The sequence below is a fragment of the Hydra vulgaris genome, chromosome 01, assembly GCF_038396675.1.
Source record: "Hydra vulgaris chromosome 01, alternate assembly HydraT2T_AEP".
Classification (NCBI taxonomy): domain Eukaryota; kingdom Metazoa; phylum Cnidaria; class Hydrozoa; order Anthoathecata; family Hydridae; genus Hydra; species Hydra vulgaris.
In genome coordinates, this window is record NC_088920.1 from 2,479,609 (window position 1) to 2,506,669 (window position 27,061).

General features: G+C 27.0%; 1 long non-coding RNA gene across 1 annotated transcript; it reads right to left on the bottom strand.

Moving 5' to 3' along the window:
• Positions 1 to 15,551: 15,551 nt before the first annotated feature.
• Positions 15,552 to 23,376, bottom strand: LOC136074732 (uncharacterized). The gene is made up of 2 exons (XR_010635378.1): positions 23,068 to 23,376; positions 15,552 to 16,116 (listed from the first exon to the last, which is right to left on the bottom strand). It is a non-coding gene; the product is annotated as an uncharacterized LOC136074732 (long non-coding RNA).
• Between the last annotated feature and the right edge of the window lie 3,685 nt (positions 23,377 to 27,061).

Genomic DNA, 27,061 nt, shown 5'->3' on the forward strand with positions numbered 1-27,061 from the left:
CGGGTTTTAGAAATTTGTGGAACTTTGTTACTTTTTCCATGTTTTTCACATTTTTCGTAAAACTTTATGGTCATTGAGCACCCCCTAAACATTATCTGATTGGAAAGATTTTTTGCACAGTTAATTACTATGTCAAATGGCACAAAATAAACAACTATGCAATCAAATCTGAAAAAAAAAATTTTTTTGGACAGCCCTAACCGTTATAGTATTAATCATTTTATGGATATGATAACATTCTAATTACTTTTGAAACCTCACCTTTAATAGGTTAATACTTATGTCATTAAATTATTTATTGCTAATTGGTTTAGGCCAAGTCACTGAAAAAAAAACCAAGTAGGTATTGCATATTTTGTAACAAGAAACAAACAAGACTATCAAGGCATATCCTAAAAAGACATAAAGATTTAGAGATTGTCAAAACAGCGATTAAACTTCCAGAAGGAGAAAAACATAAGATGTTTAATAAATTTAAAAAGGAAGGAATTAAAAAATATAATATAGATCAAACACAAGAAAAAAATCCTAACTTTCAAAGGTAAAATTGTTTTTATTTTATGAACTTATTTTTCATATTTGATTTTCTAAAAATTGAGTAACTAAATTAATAAAATTTCAACATTTAAAAATATAATTACATATATAAATATACATTTACAAATTAATAGAGAAAGAGAGGCAAAAAAAATTCTTAACGAGGAAGAAATTATAAATAATCTTGAAATGTGCGGATATTGCAATGGTTTTTTTTCAAAACGTTTTTTAAGCAGACACATTAAAAACTGTGATCTAAACACATCCAAACCAATCATTCATGTTCCAATCAGCCTAATTAAAAACAATTCGTCTTTATTATTTCCAAATGAATTCGTAATCAATGTCCTTGGAAATATGAGAAATGATGAAGTGGGTAAAATTTGCAAACAAGACATTATCATTTTGACTGTTGGTCTAAGATTATATGACAAAATGAAAAGAAAACTAGATAAACAATCAGAAGTTCTAAAATCTGTACGAAATGATATGAGGCGCATTGGACATTTATATTCTATATTTAAGATAAATAAAAAAGTTAAACATGTATATAATAATGCAATGGACATGTTTAACAGAATAAACTTTGATGCATTTAGAACAGCAATCGATGAATACACTATTGCAGGAGATTATTTAAAATCAGGTTTAAAAATAGTTTTATCATCATTAATTAAAAAAGCAGCAAAAATTATCAAAGGAACAGTACTGACTGAAAATGATGATAAGCTAACTTTTAAAGAAAATGACACGGTTGCAAAGAAAAAGGCACAAGAAATAGATATGTTTGTGTCCGTGTTTGATACTTGGAAAGGTTATATATTTGGAGACGCAGAATATGACATCAACAAAAGGCGTCAACAAAAACTGAGAAAACCAAATATGTTGCCTGATGAAGAAGATGTTGAAATTCTCCAAAACTACATAATCCAACGATTAGAGAGTATAATGAAAGATAATTTTATTTTTTGGGATAACCACATATATATCGAAGTTAGAGACTTAATTTGCACTCGCCTAACATTGCTAAATGCCAGACGTGGTGGGGAACCAGCAAGGTATTTATTATTTATTTTGCATAAAATCAAAATATATTTCAGCTTTTAATATAACTTTGATTTAAAAAAAATTAACCAAACAAATTAGCCCCAACGTAATTTTTTTAATATCTTCTTTAATATGAACAAAACTTGTTTATATTAAAGTTAATCACATTGGACCTAAGGATTTCTAAGAAACCTTTTAAGGATTATATTTTTTGAAAACTTTATGAAATTTTGATTCTTTCGAAAAAAGCAATAATATACTTTGAAGAAAAAGATTATACATAATACATATCACATGTAAATTACTTATAAAGGATAAAATATTGAATGTATTTAAAAAAATAAGAAACTTCAGAATAAAATTTTTATTCAAGGTCATTAAATGAATGGGTCATTTTATAAAAAACCATAACGATCTTTGTTAAAAGATTTCTCTGTGCAATGAAAGTGCTGAACAGTTCAACTCAAATCAGCCTATATTTTAATAAGTCTTTTATAAAAAGTTTTTTAATAAAGTCTTTTGAAAAAAAGATTTTTGCTTTGAAACCTCTGAATTCTATTGTTGCAAAAAATGCAATCGATGACTTTAAAGCAAAACATTTTAACTTTTAAAGTGACTTCAAATTGAAAAAGTCGTTGTTGTTAATAAAATTATTCATAGTTATAAACAATTTAAATTAGTAAAAACAATTAGGATTTAGTAAAAAATTAATAAAAAGATATAAATATATGATTTACTGAAAAAAAGTTGTTGTTAAGGATTGACAAATTTTTTTCATGGTGCTAAATATTTAGATAAAAAAGGTAGCATAAAATAGGTTAAACATAATAGTTACAAAAAGTTACAATGATTATTTTTAAACAAACTTTTATACATAATAGCTATTCAAACTTTTAAGTGGTTTTTAAAACGTTAACTATTTCTTTAATCAAACAAAACAAGAATTCTATAAACTTGTTCAAATTAAAAAAAAAAATCGCCTTAACAAAATTGCTTACTGCTTATGTAAAATCGCTTACAACTTAGGTAAATCGCTTTAACCATAATGCTTTTAATCAAGGCCTGATATACAAAACAATTGTGGCCAAGTTGTCAATAAAAAAAACTATATGTGTGGCCTGGTGTTTGTACATATCCCCTCCCAATATCTTTACTTTTATCCCACAACCTCAATGAGTAGTCAAGGGGGGAAAGATCGACATATAAAATTACAAAAAAATTTTGCAATTAGTTTAATGCTAATTCGAGCCCGGTATATTTTAAAAACACTTTAGAATAAAGTAACAAATTAATTCCACTGATTGATAATAATAAATACATTTTATTTAAATAATGTTACATATATTCATATTTTAGGTAATATAAAACTTTTTGTTTATTAAATAAATCTTTTAAGCTATTCTTATCAATTGTTAAGTGAAAAACAAATGTTAAGTAACATAACTTAAAGTAATTGTTGTTAATAAAACTGGTTTTTATCAGCATTAAAATAACTTTTAGATTAAAATCACTATAAAATTAAATTTAAAAATGTTTTAAAGGCTAAATTATTAAAATTATAATTAAATGATATAAGACAATGATAAGAAATAAAATAAATAATAAAATATTAACTTGAATTAAATATAAAAGTTTGTTACTTTATCTAGTTACTTCTGAAGTTCTGAAAAATCAGGCTGTGTAATTAAATGATAGTTTCTGCTTTAAAGATAAGTGAAGAAAAAAAAAAAAAAAAAAAAAAAAGGACTCCTAAATAAAATGATTATAATGTTTCATTTCATTCTTAAGAAAGAAAATAAAGCAAACTTATTAATATATAAATAGAATAACTCAATTGAAAAAATGACAAAAAAAGCGTTTTGATTGAATTTAATTAAAATTCAGGGCGATAAACAGGGATTTAGCGTATCACGATCTTGATTACTTTTCACAACTTCACAATGAGTTTTTTCCAAAAAAATAATTTTCGAGATTTAATTATTTTTCTTATACGTATTCAAAGGAGATTTTACAAAAATGACAAAGAGGTGTTTCTGAAAGGACCCGTTCAAATATTGTTTATTAGTATTTATTAAATTAAAATGAAATAATATTTGAGATTAAATTATATAAAAAACCTGAAATAATATTACTAGGTTACTTTTAATTGACTGGAAAGTTGCAGAAGAAGGTGGTTGGATCAATTCACAACACATTAAAGAACTTGATGAACTTGATGAAAAACTAGCTAACGCAATACAAGTTGCATATATGACTGGGAAGGTATATATTTCCCATATTTATGAGTTGCTACTGGTATGCTGAATGATTTAGCAGATTTGTATAGTGAAAATTCACCACTTTGTACTTTGGCCACCACAAGCTTTTTGGTGTATAGTTTTTCTTTTTTCTTTGCATGCAAGTTGTTTTGCGTATTTCATTCAACCCACAACACTTCGTTTCCGTTTTTAACTCATAACTCTTTTTCCTAAATAGTTAACTTAATTTTGAAAAAAAGATTCTTAATCAGCTTAAAAAGTTGTACCAGTAAAGATTTTAAGTTCAATGATACCGAATTTAATTTCCGAGAGTTTTAAGTTCCCTTTTCAAACAGATAAAAAAAATCTTGGTACGCATATGAAAACTTATAAATTTATAACAACATTTTTTTTATTAAAAAAAATACATATATCTTGCTCAGAAAAATATTACGATATAATCAAAAAGGTTGTCATAACTATTTCATTCTACCCGCTATTTCATTTTACCCCGTTTTATTCTATACTTTATTTTGGAATTTTATCTAAAGGGACCACCAAGTCCATGTTGTGTTTATATTAATGAGAATCATCATCATCATCATCATCATCATCATCATCATCATCATCATCATCATCATCATCATCATCATCATCATCATCATCATCATCATCATCATCATCATCATCATCATCATCATCATCATCATCATTGTTTTAGAGTCCTTGTTTCCATGCTTGCACAGATTGTACATTACTTATAATGCTTTTTCTCAAAAATACACGGTCTTGAACATCTTCTTTCCTTAAATATAGCCTTTTTTAATCATCTGAAACACACTCTTTTAACGTTTTTCTGCTTCTATCTCTACCTTTTTCTCCTGAAACTTTTAACTATCTACATGCTGATAACTAATAATCTGCGTCCTTGCGCTCTACATGCCAAAACCATTTTAATCTTTCTTGACACACCCTATCAGATATACTCACTATGTCTAATTTAATCTTGAATGAAAGTTATAAATGAATGTTATAAAAAAATATTTTTTTAAATAAAACTAAAAAATAAATATGTACCAAGAAAAATTAATCTTCAGTCATAGCTCACCTTCTCCATTTTCTGCAGTATCTTAAGTCTTTAAAATAAATACAATTTTCCAGACGAAATTTACAGACTTGATAATTTAATCAAGTTCATTTAATTGCTATAAACTTTAGCACATGACTTCATTAAAGTTTTTTTTATTGTATTTTTTTTAAATCTACAAGCAGTAAATTATATAAATTTAATTTATTACTACTTAAATCTTTTAAAACTATTTCTCTGATTAATTTTAAAAGACTGCTTTAATCGACAAGCTGTCTTCAAACTTCAAACAAGTTAAGTGAAACATTAATTTTCTCGCGAACGTTTCGCATTAAAGAGAGAGCAGAGCTATAGCAATGGGTGTGCGAGAGAATTTTTTACATAATGTGAAAACTATATTTGTATCTTTTTTTTTTTTTAAACATCTTCGCTTCCAACAAGGCTGCAAGCAGCCACTAATTAAAGTTGGAAGTTACTGTAAGAGAAAAGATGAAGATTGTAGAGCAAGATAACGATCTGTACATATATAATACATATATAACTTAAAATGACATGAATATAAATGAATATAACTTAAAATGACATTTGAAAAACGTTGAAATATTGCTATTATTAAAGTTAAATAAAAATGAAAAGTAGTTTGACCTTATATACTTTTTTTGGGGAAGAACACTAAATTTTAGTCTCGCACCTGGCGTCGTTTTGGCGCGCTACAACACAGTAATTTAGTACATTAATTATATAACTTATGGATCCAAACTTTGCAAAGAAAGAAGTTCAAAATCAAAAAATTAAAAAAAAAAAAAAACATAAAGTATAACATTTAAAACATAATAGAACAAATTGTGTTATGTTAGAAATTTCCATTCCAGTATACATTTCCAATATATATAATATAATAATAATTTATTTTTAGGGCCGATGCATTGGCATCCGCCTGTACCCATTGGCATCAGTGCACCCCTAATAATAATTATAATAATAAACGTTTTAATATATAATAAAAACTGTGTAATTAAAAATAAAACTCACTCCAACATCTTCAAAAAAAAGACTTCAGTTTTTCAAGTTTAATTTTTTATTTATATATTTATAAAATAAAATAAATTAATTTTTTTTTTCTATGTAAGAAGAAAAAAATTTATAAAATCTTAAGTTCTTTTGTAAAAAGTCCATAATGACATCATGTACTAAAACTTATTGGAATTAAATGCACTTGAATAAACTTTTTAAAGACTTCACATGCGCAAAAAGTAAAGCTTCAACTAAAACAACAAGATTAGTTTTTCTTGGTATACATTTATCATTTTGTTTTAATCAAAAAAATTGTGATCAGTTTTTATATAACACTCTCTTAAATATGAACACAACATATCTTGGGACAAGGTGATACCTTTAAGTTTTAGCCTATAGTTTAATTTATTTAGTTTATCTTTTAGGGAAACAATCATTTAGTACCAGTTTTAATACCATTAGATTCAATTCCAGTACTTAAAAAATTGTCTAGTTTGAACATCAGAATCGAAGCAGGTATTTTAGAAAATAACCAATATCTTTTCCCCAGCACTCAAAAAAGTAAAAACCATGTATCAGGTTGGCATGCACTACATTTTATATGCACGAAAATTAAAGATAAATTAAAATATCCTAACAAACTTACCGCAACAGCTAACCGCAAAAGAGTAAGTACATTATTTGCAATTATGGATTTACCTCCTCAAGACAGAGAGCTGTTTTACCAACATATGGGCCATAGCAAAGATATTAATCAAAATGTTTATCAAGTTCCACCAGCTTTACTTGAAATAACTAAAGTTGGCCGACATTTGATTGATATTGAAAAAGGTAAAGCTTCTTTATTTTCTTGATTCTAAAGTAATTAAAGTCATTAAATGATTTTTTTTTTGCAGATTTGAATTTAATTTTTATATTTATTTAAGGTAAACATAAGGTTGTTAACAGAACTGTGCTTCAAGCTCCAACTTTTGATGGTTTTAATTTTTTTTTATTACATTTTAAAATTTCATTATTATAGTTTTATTAAATCAAAAAAAAATTGTTTATGATTTAAATGAACAATAACAACAAAATGAAACTGGAATGTATATTTAAATACAAGGTTATTTCATATGAAATCACTTTGCTTTTAAAAGATTTTCATCATTTGGATCTTGCAGATTTTATGTAAAAAACAGAACCCAAAAAATTCAACTTGATTGAACAACCCATTCAAAAATTAGAATTAAATCTCAAAATCATTGAAGAGGAAATCTTCCCAAAATTCAGTTACAAAAATTAGCTCAAAATAGCTTCTTGTTACTTATTTAATATCAGAAAATATAAATAAGCTTTAAACAATTAATTGTGACACATTTCTGTATCCAAAAATTAAAATAAGAAACTTAACAAACCAAACCTATAATTGTATTTTAAACGGACATTAACTTGACCAAATCCTGGTCCAACCCATACAAACAGCTGATGTGTCTACTATTCTTTATGTGCTCTCTAATTTAGTCATGATTTTTATATTTAAAATTTTTTTGTTTAAAAAACAATTGTTTTGTTTTTAGAGATAACTTCTACATAAGTCTCCTTATTGCCGTGTGCCTATTTTTGAGATTATTAGATAAAGTAGATTTAATAAATTAGGATAAATTTGATTATAAAATAAAATATATAAACAACCTTTTGTAGAATATAAGAAGTCATTTTTTTAGATTTACTCTCAAAAGCCTACAAGCCACAAAAAGCTTACATCAAATACTAAAAATGGAGATTGGGTCTATAAAAGAGCATATATTATACAGACTTTGATACAATACTAAAATGGAAACTGAGAAAAAAACCCTAATGAGAAAAATGCCACAAACTAAAACTCTTAGGAATTAAATATGCTTGAATTAATTATTATTTATAATAATTATTAATAATTATTTATAATATTTATTAATAATTATTGAATTAATTAAGTCAATTGCGTCTGTATATATTATAATATATTATAACGACTAAAATACTGTGCTAAAATGGAGAAGACGAGCTTTGACTAAAACAATGGAGTTTTAATATACATTTATTATTTATTTTTAATTTGCTATAAAACATCGCTAACATTCTCTTCAATATGAACGCAACATTTTTTACAACATGGGTTGGCAATATCTACGAAATTGCTTGTAAGCGGTCAGAAAAAAAAAAAATTAAATAATGGATTATTTAGGTGAAAAACTATATATTAAATACAATTTCAAAGTTTAATATTGATTCGATTTGAATAGATTGATCAATCAAGCTAAGATTTTCAGGGCTGAGTTTTTTTTTAAATTTAATTGTTAACCCATAACACCTTGATCCATTAAATGATATAAAATGATCAATGATAGAGAATGGTTGAATTATATTTTTGTGAAATTTTATTTCAAAGGTAAACAAAAGGTTGCTAACAGCAATGTGCTTCAAACATCAACAGCAAATAATAATGATGGTTAATATTAAAAATTATTTTTATTATAATAGTTTACTGTTTTATTTGAGTATTTTACAACTATAAATAGTTTAATGAAATAAAAAACCTAAATTTAAAAATAGACTTGAAGGAAAACACAAACGACTCAATTGAGAATGGAAAAAATACTGATACTTTAAGCAGTAAGTATAATAAAAATTAAGTTCTTTCCAGATTTGTATAATATGATTAAAAAGCCTAAGAATCCTGCTCACTCTATTTTCTCTAATCCTTCTCACTCTATTTAATAAAAGTATTATTTTGCAATCTCAGGGTGGAAAACAAACAAAAGAGTCAATTTAGACGAGGAAAATGAATCGGGTAAATTAATAAATAAATAGTAACAATGGCAGTAACATTCTTGTGACTATAGAATCCCTTAAAAATTTTTTTCAACTTAATTGTATATCATTTTTTTAAATAACAGGTTTAGATGAAAAAAAGAAAAAAAGAAAAAAAAACAGATTTCCAACACAATAAAAAAGTTGAAAGCAACACTGGTATCTATAATAACCTAAATATACTATTAAATTTATATTTTAACTTATATATTAATTTAAGTTAGATAATATTAAAAAAAGTATTAATGTTTTTTAAAACTGCCCTAAATAATAAGATTTAAATAAATTATTTAGTATATTTATATTATATTATTAAAAAATATTGTATTATAAATATTAAAAAAAAAATCATGGCATGGATAAAACATGGATTTTAATTTTATCAAAATTTTTCTATAGTTAAATAAAAAGAATATTTTGAAAAAATAAGTTAAAAACACTCTAATAATTTTTAAAATATAGATTGCAAGTAAAATTGTATATAAAAAACACACTTTTGAATATGTATATTTTAAAATGCACAAAAACAGACACTCAGCTGGAATAAACTAACAGGAATAAACTGAAAAAAAGTTTTTTACAGCAAGTGACCTGCACCCGCATAGAGGGAGGGGTATAAAAACAGATAGAGGGAGGGTTTATTTACCAAAACTAATGTTAATACAGGCTTGGTCAAGAAAGGTGCGCAATCGCACTCTGTTCCTGACCACGATTGCACTCTGTTCCTGACCACGATCGCACTCTGTTCCTGTTTCGTTATATTTATCAACTACTAAAGTCCAGTAAAACTGTTAGTAATGAGAGTTTTCTATACTTTGCAGCAAACTTTTTCAATAAAAGAAAAAGACTTGTTCAGCAATAACTAATATCACTAATTTATAAATATTATCACGGCATAGTCAAGCATTTAAAAAAGGGTCGGTTTTTTGTCCAACGACAAAAAGTTCTTTGAATTTAAAAAAATTTAATGTATTGTAGTAAATATATTTTGATTTTACTGACACGGCATAGTTGCCCAAGTGTATATTGACTTTAAAAAAGATTAAATAATAATAATAAAAAAGTATAATAAATTTATTTTAATTTATATACTCGTGTTTTATTTCAACAATATTCTAATTAAACAAATGCTAGTTGAGTTATGTAATAGATAAAAAAAGTTGCTTTTTTTAACAATTTCATGCTTTGCGTAGCTCGCAAAATTTTTTATTAACATATTCAAAAAAATTCAATAATAGTAAAATGAAAAAAGAAACAATTAAATCATTCAGTTACTTTGGTAATATCAAAACATTCTTTTCTTTTAGCAGTATCTTTAAAATATTAAAAAAATACTATAAAAAACTAATATATTTTAATTTTTTATAGGATTTTTTTTTAACAATTTAGTATATACTAATAAAATAAAAATGTATAAAAACTTAACAAAACTAATAGTTTGTTTGATAATATATTTTATAACCATTTACACTAAAAATCACAACAAAAACAAAACTCATTTATAATGAAACGAATGAAACGAAATGTATTTTGTTTTGTCTGTATTTAAAGATAATTTATTTACTTTAAACCATGTTTAGATTCTTAAAGTCATTGTTCACAGATTTAAAATGATTTTCAATTGATGCTCATAAACAAAACAAGTTTGTGTCATCAGCAAACATTATTGCATCAGCAAACATTATTGCAATTGTCATCAGCGTCAGTGTCATCAGCAAACAGTGTCATCAGCAAACATTATTGCAAATTTTTTAGTGATTATTGAAGATCATTAATATAAATTAAAAATAAAAGAGGACCAAGAATGGAACCTTGGGGAACTCCGCATTTTACTTTTAGTAAATTTGAATATATATTATCGTTCGAAATAACACATTGATGTCTGTTGCACAGATAACTTTTAAACCAATCCAGGGTAATATTTTTTATTCCATATTTTTCCTTTTTTTTTTAGTAAGATATCACGATTAATGATGTCAAACATCTGGAAAAACATGGAAACATACATAAACTTGAATGTTCTCAAAAAATCTAAAAAACTGTGGCCAAGTGGTACCAACTGAATATTATATGCATGGCCAGGAATAGAGTGCAATTGCACGCCTTAACTAAAAAGCCTGATTAAATACGCTTACTTTTACATAATATTTAATATCAGGTCTTATCATAAAGTGGGAAATAAAAATCATAAAAAGTTCAATTTCAAATAAAATGTCATATTTTTTTAACAGTTTAAACTAAAAAAAATGAAAAAATAAGATTGCGGTCTAAATTAACTTTTAATGTTTTAAAGATCTTTAAAAGAAAACTGAAAGATCAGCGATGTTATTTTCAAGACCTAGTATGAACGTAAAACAATTAAAATTAATTTCTTTACCTAGTGAAAGAAAGTCTGACGCAGTGAAATATAGAGTAAAATGAAATAGTTAAGGATTTTAAAATATTCTTTTTTACAAGAAAAATATTTGTAGAAGTTGTAGAGAATATCAATTCTACCCTGACATTGGGGGAGATTGAAATATGCAGATCTATGTGTAATTAAAACACAATAACAATTAAAAAAACAATCAATACAAACAATTAAAAAAGCAACCAAATAAAAACACTTTTTCCTTCTTGTGATGATAGATTTAATATTAGAATAAATTGAACAAAGATTGATTAAAAATGTATACAAAAAATCTATAGAGATTGATTGGTCACTTGAGACTTAAATAATAAAAGCAGCTTTTAAAAGTGAGCAATTTCTTCACTTATTATTGGCGTATTTCATTCAAACCCATATTCCTTTTTAACTCATAACTTTTTTTCTTAAATAGCAAATTTAATTTTGAAAAAAGATTCTTGTTTGCATAAAAAGTTGTACCAGTTAAGTTTTTAAGTTCAATAATATCAAATTTAATTTCTAAGAATTTTTTTTAAACTCTTGCAAATTCAACTTTATAACTTAAAAAAATTCACTTTTTAATAAAATTATAAAAATCCTATTATGCATTTGAAAACTTAAAAATTTATAACAATTTTTTTTATTTAAAAATAAAATTTGACATCATCTTACTCAAAAAAATATTCTCTACAACATGATTAATTCACTAAGAGCGAAAGAATAAACATTGTCATAACTATTTTATATTTATTATATACCTATATATTTTTGGACTTGGTAGTCTCTTTAACAGAACATATTTATATTTTAGGTCGTTCATACTTTCAATGGAACACATATCAAATAAATCACTTTGACTGTGCATTTGGCTTATTTATTAATGGTGTAAACCAGAACTGTTTTCCAGGTCAATTTAAAATGCAATGTTTATATTTTAAGTTAATTGTAATATGTCTCCTAAATATGTCAACTTTTCTCAAGGTCTAAAAGTGTTTATAAAGTAAAAACAAGTAGTGCATGTCTACCAGAAACAACAGTATTCAAGAATTAAAAAAAAATCAGTTAAAAACTGGTATAGAACAATTGAAAAAATCAGCTGTAAAATATATTTTGGGTACATTATCAGCACATTTATCAGTGTTATACCGGTTCTCAACTGATTTTTTAAAACAAGTTCTCAAATCCATTTATAATAGACTTGCAAGACTTGTTTTCACATTATAAACACTTATAGAACTGAAGGAAAGGTTCAATATCCGGTGCACCTTCAACTAAAACCCTGCAAAATTTTATGAGCTTAAAAAAGTTAGAGGGTTTTCTATGAAGTTATTATCGTTTCCACAAAAAAATATCTAATCCTATCAAGGAAGCACTTTCCCAATGATCACAACAACTTTATTTTAACATAATTATAAAAATTTTATTTTAAAGAATTGAAGTATATGAAAGAATTCAGCAAGCGCTACAATGTTGATCTGCACAAAATTAGAACAAGAATAAACAATGAGCGTCGAAAAACTTTCAATCTACAAAAAAAAAGAATGAAACAAATGCATATTTCAGAGTGACGAGCATATAAATAGTAAGTTCTATTAACAAAAAAATTTTAAAAGAAAAATGTTTTTTACAAGTTTTGAAGAATTAAAGGGTTTCTTTACTATTTTTTTTTTCAGTCTGATTCATCAAAGAATTTATCCTAATTTAGTCTGATTCATCAAAGAACCTATTTAGTCTGATTCATCAAAGAATTTATAAGAATGTATATTTTAGGAGAATGTATACAAACTTTATTGAATAAAAAGTCACTATTAGAGCATAATAGTAAAACATATAGTATATATAGTATAATAAGTAAAACATTATTTAATTAAGTTGTTTCAAGAACATTTAATATATCAAGGTTTTTTTATATGTAAAATTTACGTTGATATCTACGATTTATATTTTTAAAAATAATATTATATGTAAGTTAAGTTTAATATTTGTATTTTATCTTTCTATTAATGTATTTAAATACTTCTATTTTTGTCAAAGAAAATAATTATTTTATATTACCATTAATAACTTTAATTAATCGTAAGTCCAAACATCAATAACAGGCATCAATAACAGATTGTAACACAAAAAAGACTATTGGGGAGAATTTATACTAAGAATCACGAAGCAAGCAATTTCAATTAATGATTTAATATATTATATTTGTGAGTAAATAAAAGGTCTTGAATATTTTATAATTATAATGAACTTTATTATAATTTTAAAAAGTAGTTAAATACCTTCACTATAGTTATAATTTTAAAATGTTGTTAAATACCTTCATAATTTATGAAGGTATTTAACAACATTTTAAAATTATAACAATAGTGTTTCTTATACAAAAATAACCTTTTTTCTGTGAAAATTTAAAAGCGGTACCTTTAATCCATTTATCATTAGAACATTTTTTATTTAACATTGCATTTAATAATAACATTGCACACATAAAATAAAGTTTAAAACAGATTATACACTGATAGATGGCTGACACATGCATTAAATTGGGATTGCAATTACGCGGGATACCGCATTATTTCACCGCATTTAAGATTCCGCACAAAATACTACTGGATGCGCGGGATTTTATATTTTTGATATTTTAAACAAAGCGACAAAAAAGATATCAAATTTATTTAATGTAAATGTGTAACAATTCCATTGTAATATTGCTGAAAATAAAATACACAATAAAATTTTTACTGAAAACCATCTATACTTTTATTGTAAGGCGTTTTCCCCTAATCTAGAACTAAAAGTTTCTTAACAAAATAAAGAAGTTATCGGCGAACTCTAAATATAAAAAGTTACTTATTAAAAAGGAATAACTAGTACTAATAGTTTCTTTAGATTTTAGGGTATCTAGCACTAGTTTCATATAAACGAGTTGCCTGGGCGAAGGAAGCGTTATTGAATTATCAGCCCATGGGCTCCAAATTCTTTAATTAGCCTCTGTTTATAAGAAACTCTTTTAATCAATTTTAATATTTATCCTATGCTATAGATCAGCTCCGTAGCAACAAAACTTTTATTAGGGAGGAAATACTACTGAAGAAAGTTCAACCCCTTGAGAGTTAATTATCGTATAATCGTTTTCTCGTGTATCCCATGTTATAAGCAAAAAATTGTCAAACCTAAAATCATTCAGCAAAGTATTAGTTAAAGTAATACAAAAAAACAGTCTCAAGCTACGAATGACATCGTTTGTTTCATTAATGTTGAAAAGGTGAAATTAAAAATGTACAGTAAATGTACCCGGCGTTAATTTTTGGCTAAAAAATTCCTGATTGCTAGCTTTTGCATTTGCGCGTGTTTTCAGAATTAAAATTTATAGTAAGTGGAAACCATGTAAAAACAACTACAAAATTTTAATTGACCAATCGATATCAAAAGTTTACTGTTAGTGGTTACCATCAGGACTATTGTTTTTGCATTAAACTTGATTAATAAGAAAACAAACATATGATTCATTAGATTAGATTAAAATTTATTAGAACAATGATACACGCTCTAAAGGACACGCAGGTCCATAAAATATTAAGGACTCTGACAACGTGCCCTACCATCATATAACACATGTGTTAGATTATTACTAAAAGTATATCTATTATATTTAATACATAATATCACAGTTATAAAACAAAAACTAGTTAGCCGGAACAGTATTTTTCGAAGTTGATGGAGTTAATTTTAATTTTAAAGCTCTTTTTTTTGTGTGGCATTAACGACGTCAGACGGCAAGTTATTCCAAGTATTAACAACCCTGAGTGAGAAAGAATATTTACGGGCATCGAGTTTACACTTTAGTTTGCGTAATTTGAATTTGTGACATCGATTGTAAATATTGTTGTTAAATAAAAACAAACTTGATATATTTAGCCAAACTAAATTATTCAGAATGTCAAGTAGTTCTAAAGCAAGCATTTTAAGTCGATTTGGATATGAAAAGTTATTTAAGTTAGCAATTCTCTTCGTAAAACATCTTTGCAATCTTTCCTCTGCTTTGATAAATTCGGTGCGGTTTGGCAACCAAATCGGAGAGCAACATTTTAAAATTGGTCTTATGTAGGTAGTGTAGGCTTTTACACGTGGATTACGACTTTTAAAACACTTGAGGATTAAATATCCTCGAATGTTTGATCCACGAAAGATAATTGCAATATGATTATTGTAATTTAAATAAGAGTCCATGGCCACACCAAGATCTTTTGGATTTGTATAACCAGGTTAAATTATAATCTCCTAATTGATATAGTATTGATCATATTAGGGATAAATGCCTAATCCATTTTTTTTTATTATATATTGGGAATATACACTCAAGTTGATAATGTAATATCAAATTGATATTTTCAGAAAAGTAATTACAAAAAATAGACACAGCTTTATGATTATATTCCTGAATAAAAAAAGATTTAAAAAAAACTAAAATGTATCATGTTAAATATATTTTCAACATACAATTTGATGAAAAAAAAGCAGTATTGAACCGTAATATGAGGCAATTCTATAAAATATTCAAAACATAATTAATGTGGTTTACCATAAAATAATTTTATTTTGTTAACAGATTTTTTTTGCAAAATAAAATAGTTCCAATAGCGAATTTTAGTTACATGCTTAATACATCTGCATCAACGCATCGACCTTTACTTTTAGCAGTAACTACACCGTTAAGAGAAGAATGTCCTCGTTGCTGCCAGGTACCATCAAGAGAAACTAGTATTAATGGAACACCAGTAGGGAATATCTCAACAGCGTTTTCTTTAATTTTATTTGCAGCAATCTTCGAGAATCTTTAGCAGCATAATCATAGGCAACTTGAATCAATTTATGATTGCGTTGAAAATCATTAACACTCACGCAACTAGTATTTGCTATATAAGCAAAATCACTCATTGGTTCATGCCCTTGACCAATCTCACGAAACCTTGACCAACCTAATGAAAAGCAACAAATGTTCTTAAGTTATTATCAAATGCACTCATATTTATTTTGTGTGTTTTTGTCCATGGTGTTACTTTTAAAAGTGCAATATTCAAATGAAGAAGATATGCATTTGATTTTCAAACTATAAAATAAATCCAATTTCGTGAAATAATTTTTTATAGTTAGTCTCAAAATTTCTTTGAGAATAGGGAAATACATAATCATTTTAAAATCATTTGAACACTGTTTCACATTTAATTTAATTTTGCAAAGCCTCCTATCATTACATAATTAATTTTGTAAAGTTGTTTATACTATTTCGTTATCACTTGCTTTGAAGAACTTGTTCCCGGCAGGGGTGGATCGTGGTTTTTTGGGGCCCTAGGCTAATCGAATTTTTGGGGAACCTACCCTAGAGCCCCAGAAGCCAAATATTCTAAATATCTGAAAAAGTGCTGAGGTTCTTTTTTATTGGAGGCGTCTTTTCTCTTTGGGGCCCTAGGCTTCAGCCTACTCAGCGTAATTGGAGATCCGCTTCTGGTTACCAGAGAATGTTTTCTTCACCTTTTTCGTATGATTTTTTTTATTTCCCAATACGTTTTATATTAACTAAAATAATATAAATAAACAATTAAAAATCCGTATACAATTTCATTAATAATAATACATTAACACATAAAGTTCTATCACTTATTTATTGCTTATATACAGGGCCGTACCGACGGAGGTGTGTACACCCTCCTCCGTCTATTTCTGTCGGTAAATTGGTAGATTTGGGACTTCTGGTTAAAACTACAATTTGGCTTCCAAAAAAAAAAAAAAAACCTTCGTCAGTAAAATTTGTTTTTTTCAGGTGCACCCTCCCTCCACCCCCCCCCCACACACACACACACACACACAAACGCACACGTCTTCGTCGTTCGGTAGGACCCTGCTTATATAACACAAGTAAATGTAGTTTGCTTATTTTATTGCAATCTACGATATAGAACAAACTTGGTTATCATACTGGAATTCAAGTCTTTAAATAAAATGTCTTGTATACAAAAATAAGTCCAAAATAAGAGGGAAAAGTGTGTTGTTAGGGGCCGTTGCTATGCTAAATATATTTGACCACCTAACTTAAAACTTAAATTAAACCTTTTTTGTTCAATACACTTAAAAACCAATTTTGGAAATAAATTTAGTGGTAAAAAATTGTTTTAAAACAATCAAAAATGAAAATTTTAAATTTTTTTAAAACATTAACTTTATTTCGTGGTAAACCACCTTAAATGTAAGTAATCTAATTAGTAAATAAAAAAGACAAATTCTTCTTGGAATGTATTGCTGTTGAAATTTTTTCAAATTGGATTGTAGTTAGAGTTACGTTTAACTTTGTTGGAGGAAAGTCAGGTACGGCCTGCCAATACCTAAAAAGCAAAATTGAAAATTTTCTTGTTCCCAACCAATTTTAACGAATTTTAAAAATCAATGTATAACGCATATAACAATGTATAAACATAAAAACAATATATGATAATAACTCTATGATATAATAATAATAAAAAGATAGCTATGAAATACTCATATCATAGAGTATTTCATAGTTTTTTTTATTATTATTTCATAAAGTAATTCATAGTTCTTGTGTTTCTCAAATGATTGTTCTTTGTTCTTTTTTTATGCTATCTATCTAAATAGACTACTTCTAATCAGTAGCGGATCCATGTCATTGTCCTAGGGGGAGTAGAGCGACTAAAAGAAAAAGCAAAGTGCCCCGTTTTCTCAAATAAAAACACAAATTCATTTCATTATTTAAAATGTTTATAAGTTAGTTTTCTAATAAGTATATTGAATGTGTGTGTGTAAATAACTTTTAAAAATCTAAATTTGCAACATAATTTTTTATATTTTCCTTTTTTTTTAAATTTTATCAATATTATTTTGATAAAACTTTAAAAATAAAACAACCTCTACACCTTTGTATTTGCCAATGCTTCTGATTTCCACTTAAAATCTTCTGTTTTTTTTTTTAAATTTGCTTAATAGGGTTCGTGGAGTGTGTGGGACAACATTCTAAATAGAGTTAAAATTGTCTACTAAAGTATATATTCTCCGTAATGTATTTAGCTGACGGAGAAATAAATCATGATACCGATTCGCGCATAAACATAACATTTAGTTAATATTTGATTTTAATTTAACTCTAATATAACGAATTTTGCAAAGAATATTTCTATTGTTGAGATATTTTAAGTTAAGGGGTCGTCCATAAAGTACGTACGCCAAAAATTTTGAAATTTGACCCCCCCTTCCCCCCTGTTGCCATGCGTACTTTTATGTCCCCACCCCCCCTTAAAAGTACGTACGTTTCTCAAATACCCCCCCCCCCCAAATATCCCCCCCCCCCCCATCCCTCCTGTTTTTTTTTTCTTAATTAAAAAGTTTAATTAAAAAAAAAAAAGTCGGAGGGTACCTTAGATACTTTATACTACCCCAAAGCTTTTTGCTTACAAATTTTAAAAACGTCTTTAAGTTTAAATGCAAATAATTATTTAAATAAATAAAAAATTATTTAATGCTAGTGCGTATTTGGGCGAAAGGTTTATGCGGCGGCAATTGTCGACGGAGATCCAGGATCGATTCTCGGTGAAATCAAGAAAAACTTTTTTTGTTTTTTTAACGAATCAAATGTAAATAAACTATACTTAAGGTGGACGTTTTTTTCAGGCACCCCTCTTTAGTAAGTAAAAAACGAGTCTAAGGTGAGATCAGTAATATTGAAAACAAAGGGTAAAACCCAGTGGGAGGGAGCAACAGCAAATTTTGTGCCCTTTTGCTATTTTAAGAAACTTTTTATTTTAGCAAAACCTAGCGGTCTTTGAGACGCCATTGACACGTTTTTTTTGGGGTGACTCCGTCCCATCAACCACGGCCCTCAGGTCTTACTCAGGGCCAGTATATAAGGGCGGGCATGTGTGCATGGGCCCCCTCAGGATTTTTTGATGTTTTGATTTTTGATGATAGAACACTTTCACACAACGTGCAAACTTAAGTTTGTTAATATGCCAAAGAGGTGGCCTTGCAAAAAATTTGGATGGCGGAGGCCATCCAAATTTTTTTCCAAATCTAAAAGTTATAACCATGCAAAATTTACACCCCTCTCATTTTGGGGGTCGGGAGGGTAAGCGTTTTAAGGCTTTTTGTTCACAGGCCTCCGCCATCCCGATATTTTGCAAGGCCTCCTCATTTGGCATAGGTATAAACAAACTTAAGTTATGAGTTTGCACGATGTGTGAAAGTGTCCTATCTTGAACATCAAAAAATTCTGAGGGCTCCCATACATGTGTGTGCATAGAGGAAAACTATACCCTCTACTTCATATACTATACATCTTTTTATGTTGGCAAACTAGAATCTTTAGTCAGAATGTAACTTTTCTATTGATTAGCTGGTTAATTGTGATAAATTAGAAAATCGAAGTACGTACTTTTAAATTGAACCCTCCCCCCCCCCTCCCATACGCTTTCGTACGCTTTTTGAAGACCCCCCCCTCCCCCTCTATGAGCGTACGTACTTTATGGACGACCCCTTAAAGTTTGTTAATATTAAAGAGAAAGTAAAGAGCATAGAGAAAGAAAAAAAGAAAAGAAATGTAAACAAAGTACAAGATTAAAAGAAAAAACGTAGAAAAAAATATATGTAAAAATCAAAAAAAATTGCAAATACAATTTAACCACAATAAAAATGGAAAAAGTAAAACAATAACGAATCGAAAAACATTCATTGAAAGAAACAATCATTCGAAAAAAGAAAATAATAAAAAAATATAATAATGGCTTGCTTGAAAGCAAAGATTTTTTTTTTTTAATTTTATTAATTTTCTGTGCGTTTTTGTATATTGTCTTGTATGTTTGTCTATTGTTTGTATTTTCCGTCGTGTATTCAAATTCAAATTTTTTTTAATATTCGTTATTCTTATTTTCATTAATTATTTTTCCTTGTTTTTCATTATAATAGTTGCTATATGTCATTGTTTACTTTTACGTTTTATCAGTTTTAACTGTTTGTAACTGTCTAACTTTGTTTATGTAGCTATTGTATTTATAAAGACAAGTGACTTATATATAATTATTATTATTGTTATCATTACTATTAATATTATTTTTATTATTTAAACCATTATTATTTTAATCATTTTCATTAGGTGTTTACTTAATATTAGTATATTTACTATTTGTAAACAACCTTGAAATGTATCTATTTCAGAAATATATATTACATTCCTAATTATGTCGGATAATCCAGAACCCGAATCTTTTTCTGTTACAAAAACCACCAAACGTTCACAATCAATTGTATGGGATCATTTCACAGTTGATGAGCATGACAAAACCAAGGCCATATGCCAGCATTGTTCAAAGCACAAGAACAAGTATGCTTACAATAAAGGTGGGACAACAAATCTAATGAACCATTTAAATTCTCAACACAAAAGCAAATTACTTGGGGACAGAGAACCAAAGCAACGACGTTTAGATGACATGATAATGACACCAATCGTTTATTCTCCAGATCTATTCAATGAATACTTAGTTAGCTGGATTGTCAAGAATGATCAATCATTTAATGAGGTAGAGTCCAGCCACTTTCGTAAACTACTCACTCTACTGAAACCAAATTTGTCAATCATTAGTGCGCGCCAACTAAAACGCCAGATAATGGACACTTACAACACCAAAAAACAATTGCTAAAGACCCTTTTTTTGAATCTTGACTCAAAGGTTTCATTCACCACTGACTGCTGGACATCACCCAACAACATTGCTTTTATGGGCATAACGGCTCATTACATTGACAAAGACTGGAACCTACATGCCAAAACTCTTGATTTCAAATCCTTGCCTGATTCCCATTCAGGTTCAAATTTATCTAATGCATTCTTGTCAGTTTTGATTGAATTCGGTCTTACAAGCAAAGGAATGGGCATTACCTTAGATAATGCTTCCAATAATAATTCATTTATGGATATTTTAAATTCCAAGTACGAAATTAAAACCACCTTTGAGCATATTCGGTGTTTTGCTCATGTGCTGAATTTGGGCGCGCAAGCAGGTTTGGATGTTTTGAAAGATGATCTTGTAAAACTTAGAACAGGAATTTAAAAAATCCGATCCAGTCCTCAATCATATTCTTGGTTCAAAGGTTTCCAGCAATCAAATTGCACCTTAAAACCAATACTTGATGTCCCTACAAGATGGAACTCAACAGCTGATATGCTTAAACGAGCAATGGAATTAAAAGTTGGTTTCATTGCGTATTTTTGCGATTTTGACTCAACTGCAAACAATCCAGACTGTTGTCTATCAATTTCAGCAGATGTTTGGAACAGGTTTGAAACAATTGTTTTGTATCTTGAACCATTCAAGGAATTTACCCAGCTCATTAGTGGTGATTCATATTCCACATTGTCTTTGGTGGTTCCTCTCTTCAATATTCTTTTGGATCACATTACTGAATGGATGACCACAAAAACCAACCCTGAAGGTAATCTACACCGCTCTACAGTTGCAGCGCTCGCAAAAATTTCAAAATATTATAATTTGACTAGTGACTGCTTTACTATCTGCACTGTCCTGGACCCAAGATTTGGTATTGAATATTACAAAAATGATAAGGGCGCAAACAGCGAGTCGTATACAAAGATTATGGACACAGTCAATTGTGAATATCAAATCAATTATGCCCCAAGCAATGGTACAACTGCTACAAGCATTCAAAATGTTTCAAAATATACCCCGTTCAAATCGCGTGTTTCATCAAACCCATGTAATGAGTTTGAAAACTATTGTAATGATACAAGTAAGATAGATGGCGGCAATAATAGCAACATATTACTTTGGTGGAAATCTCGATCTGACAAATATCCAAACCTATCCAGAATGGCCAGTGATTACCTGGCCATTCCTGCTACATCTGTATCATCAGAAAGGCTCTTCTCATTAGGAAAAAATCTTATTACTGACAAAAGAAATCTTCTCTCTGCAGATACCATTCAAGCTTGCCAGTGCTTGAAGTCTTGGTTGGATTAAAAAGAATAAAAGAAGCTGTAATGTGTGAGAAATAGTAACAAATGCTGCAATATGAATAAAATTTATAGATTCAGATAACTAAAATTAATAAATGAAATAAGTTAAATAACGTTCAAATATACATCAAATCTTGGAAAGATTTGAATTTGATCTAAATTCAAAATAGGAAGATTTGAATTTGGCCATTTCAAACATTTGACGCATATTTGATCAAACTATTTGAACTTGTGCCGAACACTATTTACAACGATATTTGTAAACAATAAAGTTAATGTAAGTAATTGAAATCAAAATTCGAACGTAAAAATTTTCAATGAATACATAGTTCGAATAAAAATGTTAATCTGGTATAATAAAGCGACAAATAAAAGTCGCCTTATTATATAAATAGTGTTTGTAAAACGTTAAGGCGACCTTTATTACAAAATGTTCATTATGTTACAAAATTTTCAATTTAACAAGTTAAAAACATAATATTTTATTACTGAAGCTTATATTTAATAAATATAATTGTCGCTTATATATTAAAAAAAAAATTAAAAACTGTAGCCTTAGAACTACGAAATATACACTGTCGCCCTATCATCACATCTAGTGTTATATATATATATATATGTATATATATATATATAATATATATATATTTATATATGTATATACATACATATATATTATATATATATATATATATATATATATATATATGTATATATATATATATATATATATATATATATATATATATATATATATATATATATATATATATATATATATATATATATATATATATATATATATATATTAAGGAGCACCAATTAACATGAAAGGTTTTTTACGTATATAAAAGCATGCAATTTATAAATATAATACTAATGTTAAACTTACCATCGAAATATTTAGCTAAGTCGTTCCTTCTAATTTTTGAAAGTATCTCCACAAAAGAACTGTAATCTTCGATCCTTAAAAGCATACGTTGTTCTAAAGTTTGAATTAATTGAATAGGAGTACTAATCTTTTCAAGAATGGATTCACCAATTTGTTTTGAATAATAAAATTTGATTGCTTCAATATCGTTATTTGACAAATTAACTGCAATATTAAATAAGATATCTTTGTATTTTTTGTCATCCATGGATTCAATATAATTCAGGATTTTTTAAATATTTTAACACTTTGGTAATGTATAATTTAGCTAAAGTAAACAGTTATTTTAATATAAATGTATAACTTATTCAAGTTATTATTAAAGAAACAAAATTATGCTAATATATATATATATATATATATATATATATATATATATATATATATATATATATATATATATATATATATATATATATATATATATATATATATATATATATATATTCAAAAATAGTCAGAACAGTTAAACATATAGAAAATCAAGTACATCTTTTTTTGCAAAATGTTTTTTATTAAAAACAATATAATTTCCAAAAAAAATACTAATACAAAATATTTTCTTAGATATTTAAACTATTAGCACTAGAGGCCTTTCAAATGATCATCAGTAGTGCAGTTTTAGTATTGTTGCAAGATTTTTGTATTAAAAACAAAAATAATTTAATTTTTATATTGTTGCTATGGGTAACTATTATTTGTGAAAGATTGAATGGTAATTATATACAGGAAGTATCAATTAAATGTATGATGTTTGTGCAAATGCTTTTCATATGATAACAAAAAACTTTCATTATTAAGCTCAAGAACGACGAAAAGTTGGAAGAAAGGTTTAATTACACTTTTGTGGGCACGTTGACAAGTATAAACATGGTTGTCAAATTAATTAGTTGAAAAGCCGGTTCTGCAACTGAAAATATGTCCATATATTAATACGTATTCTTAAATTATTAGTATTACCATTATATGCTTGTTTTTTGCATGTTAAACCTTTTGGTAATAAATTACATTTTTGCTGTTGCATGTGAGGTGACTTTTCACTTTCCAAATAGTACCGTTAGATGTTTTAAACTCATCTACTTCTTGAAGGTATAGTTTGCAAATTTTGCATCAAATATCTTTGCATTTGAATACGCCAATCTACTAACTGGTTACTTCAATATTTGAAGAAGTAAGTCTTCTCAGTAAGTTAGGAGGTTTTTAAAAGCTAATACCGGGTGAATAATAGAAAAAACATTTTTAATTGTTTCATTATAAGATACTTTGAGCAAAAGGTTAGCCTCTGTTATTAAAGGCTGACAATTAAGATTACTATAGAATGTTGTCACTAAAGGAAATATTTCTTTAGATTCCTTTTGTGGTGCTGGTCCTTATAGTTTTGCTTTATTGAAAGCCTTTTTTATAATTCTATCAGGGTATTCACAATCTTTTAACCATGACTTTAGTTCTATCAGGCGTAACTTTTCGATTTCATAATTAGATATAAAAAAAATTCTTTTATATCTAATTATGAAATTATTCTTTTAGCTACATTATAAGAAATATTATTTTTAATGTGACATAGATGATGACTTTTATAATTTAAATATTCATGGGTGTTAGTTTCATTATAGTAAATGTCGGTTTTAATTTTATTATAATTTTCAAGAATGATTGCAATGTCTAAAAAGTTAATAACACTGTAGGTGCTAACATTTTTTATAAATTCCTTGCCAAAATCAATTGCAAACCCGATAGAACCATTTAATTCAGTTAAAGAAATTTCAAATATTTTGATGTCAAGATATTTTGGCCAAAATATAAAACATTTTACTTACAATTCAATCCTTCACTATCAATAGTTACCCATAGCAACAATATAAAAAGTAAATTATTTTTGTTTTAATACAAAAATCTTGCAATAATACCAAAACAGCACTACTAATGATTATTTAAAAGGCCTCTATTGCTAATAGTTTTAGAATATAAAATAATATTTTGTATTAGTACTTTTATAGAAGTTATATTGTTATTAATAAAAACATTTTGAGAAAAAAGATTTACTGGATTTTCTATTTGTTTCACTGTTCTGACTATTTTTAAACTTTTTTGGTTAATATATATAATATATATATATATATAAATATATATATATATATATATATATATATATATATATATATATATATATATATATATATATATATATATATATATATATATATATATATATATATATATATATATATATATATATATATATATATATATATATATATATATATATGTATATATATATATATATATATATATATATATATATATATATATATATATATATATATATATATATATATATATATATATATATATGTATATATGTATACATTGACGAACTTTTGAAAATCAAGTTGGTCCTACCTGGAATGGTTGACCAATAATATAAAAATAATATTAAGCCCAAAAATTTTAATGTCACGTGACTTTAGAGGTCCCTGCCAGTCAAATTTGTGTATAAAATCATATCAAACTTCAGAGGTCTGGCGGGGACCTTTAAAATCAGCACGGAAAGCCAACTTTTATTCTATATGGTATATTTTAGACTACTTATTTATAATAGGGTAAGACCAAAAAGAAATACGGTGGTATTTATTCCACATGATGCGGAGAAAGTGGCGAAAAAACTGTTTTTTTTACATAAAATGACGCATTACTATGTATAACTGACGCTGGTTTATTCATCATATTTAGGCCAAATTTTGAAAATTGATATTGGATCAAAGCATTAATAATGTTTATATAGAAGGGGCGTGTCAAAAGCTACCCGCCCCCCTCACCCTATTTTTGGAGATTTATAACCCCTCTATCCCCTCTTTGTTAGAAGGGAGGGGGGGGGGCGAAGTTATTTAAATTTTATTATAAATCATAATATTTAAAATTACTTTATTTTCTTAAGCAAAAAAAGACAATATAAACATTAAATTATGATTACATTTTGATTCTTATTGTGGAATATTTATTCATATTCGTATTCGTATCGTATTGTCGTATTTGCGGAAGTCATAATGTCGTAATTTTACATTCTGTGTACATACACATTTATCTATAACACACAGAAAATAAAAGGTATACTATCTGCGGTTATATACAAAATTATTATTGTAAAATACATGTGACTTAAACAAAGAATGAATATCAATTGTTTTTATAAATCAAATTACTGTTTAGAAACTAAGATGCCAAGATCGTCAAGACTTAAAACAAGGGCATATCTTTTTGAAGAAGAGGATCTTAAAGAAAATCTTTCAGAAATAATGTTTTCAACAAATACAGACATTATTCTCTACTTTCAGTTTAGAAGATCTGGAGACAAAAAAAACTCCAACAAAAAAGCTGATTGCTTGTACCATTGGTCGTCAAACAGCAAAGTGTTCTGGTCTTGGTAGCTGTCCTGAAAAGTGCATTATGTTCGCAGTTAAGAAACCATGGATAGACGGAGGATACAAGGATGGGATACTCACTGACCCATTTATAAGGTAGGCCAAACAAAATTTAATTCAAATTAAAGGGACAGGTTACCATAAACACTACACAAAACTTGAATAATATAATATTTTCGAAACCTGTTATATATAATATTACAGGAAGCATATCGCTGATCTGATCAACAGCTGTAAGAATTTAAAGAAAAGTAAGTGTAAGAACTCAAAAGAAGCAGGAGAAGCTAGACAAGATTTCAAAGAAAAAGGAAGGAAGGTTTTTTGGATTGCTAAACCAAATATACAAGATATTCTAAAGAAGACTAGTCTTAATAAGGAATCGTATTGTACCGATATGAAATTTTTAAAGGATCAAAAGACCAGTCGCAAAATGACTCTTAGTAAAAAAGACAAACTTTATAACCGGATAATTAAGAGAGAACAGAGAAGATTAAAACATCCACAGTTAGTACACAGTGTTGAACAGTTTTCTCAGA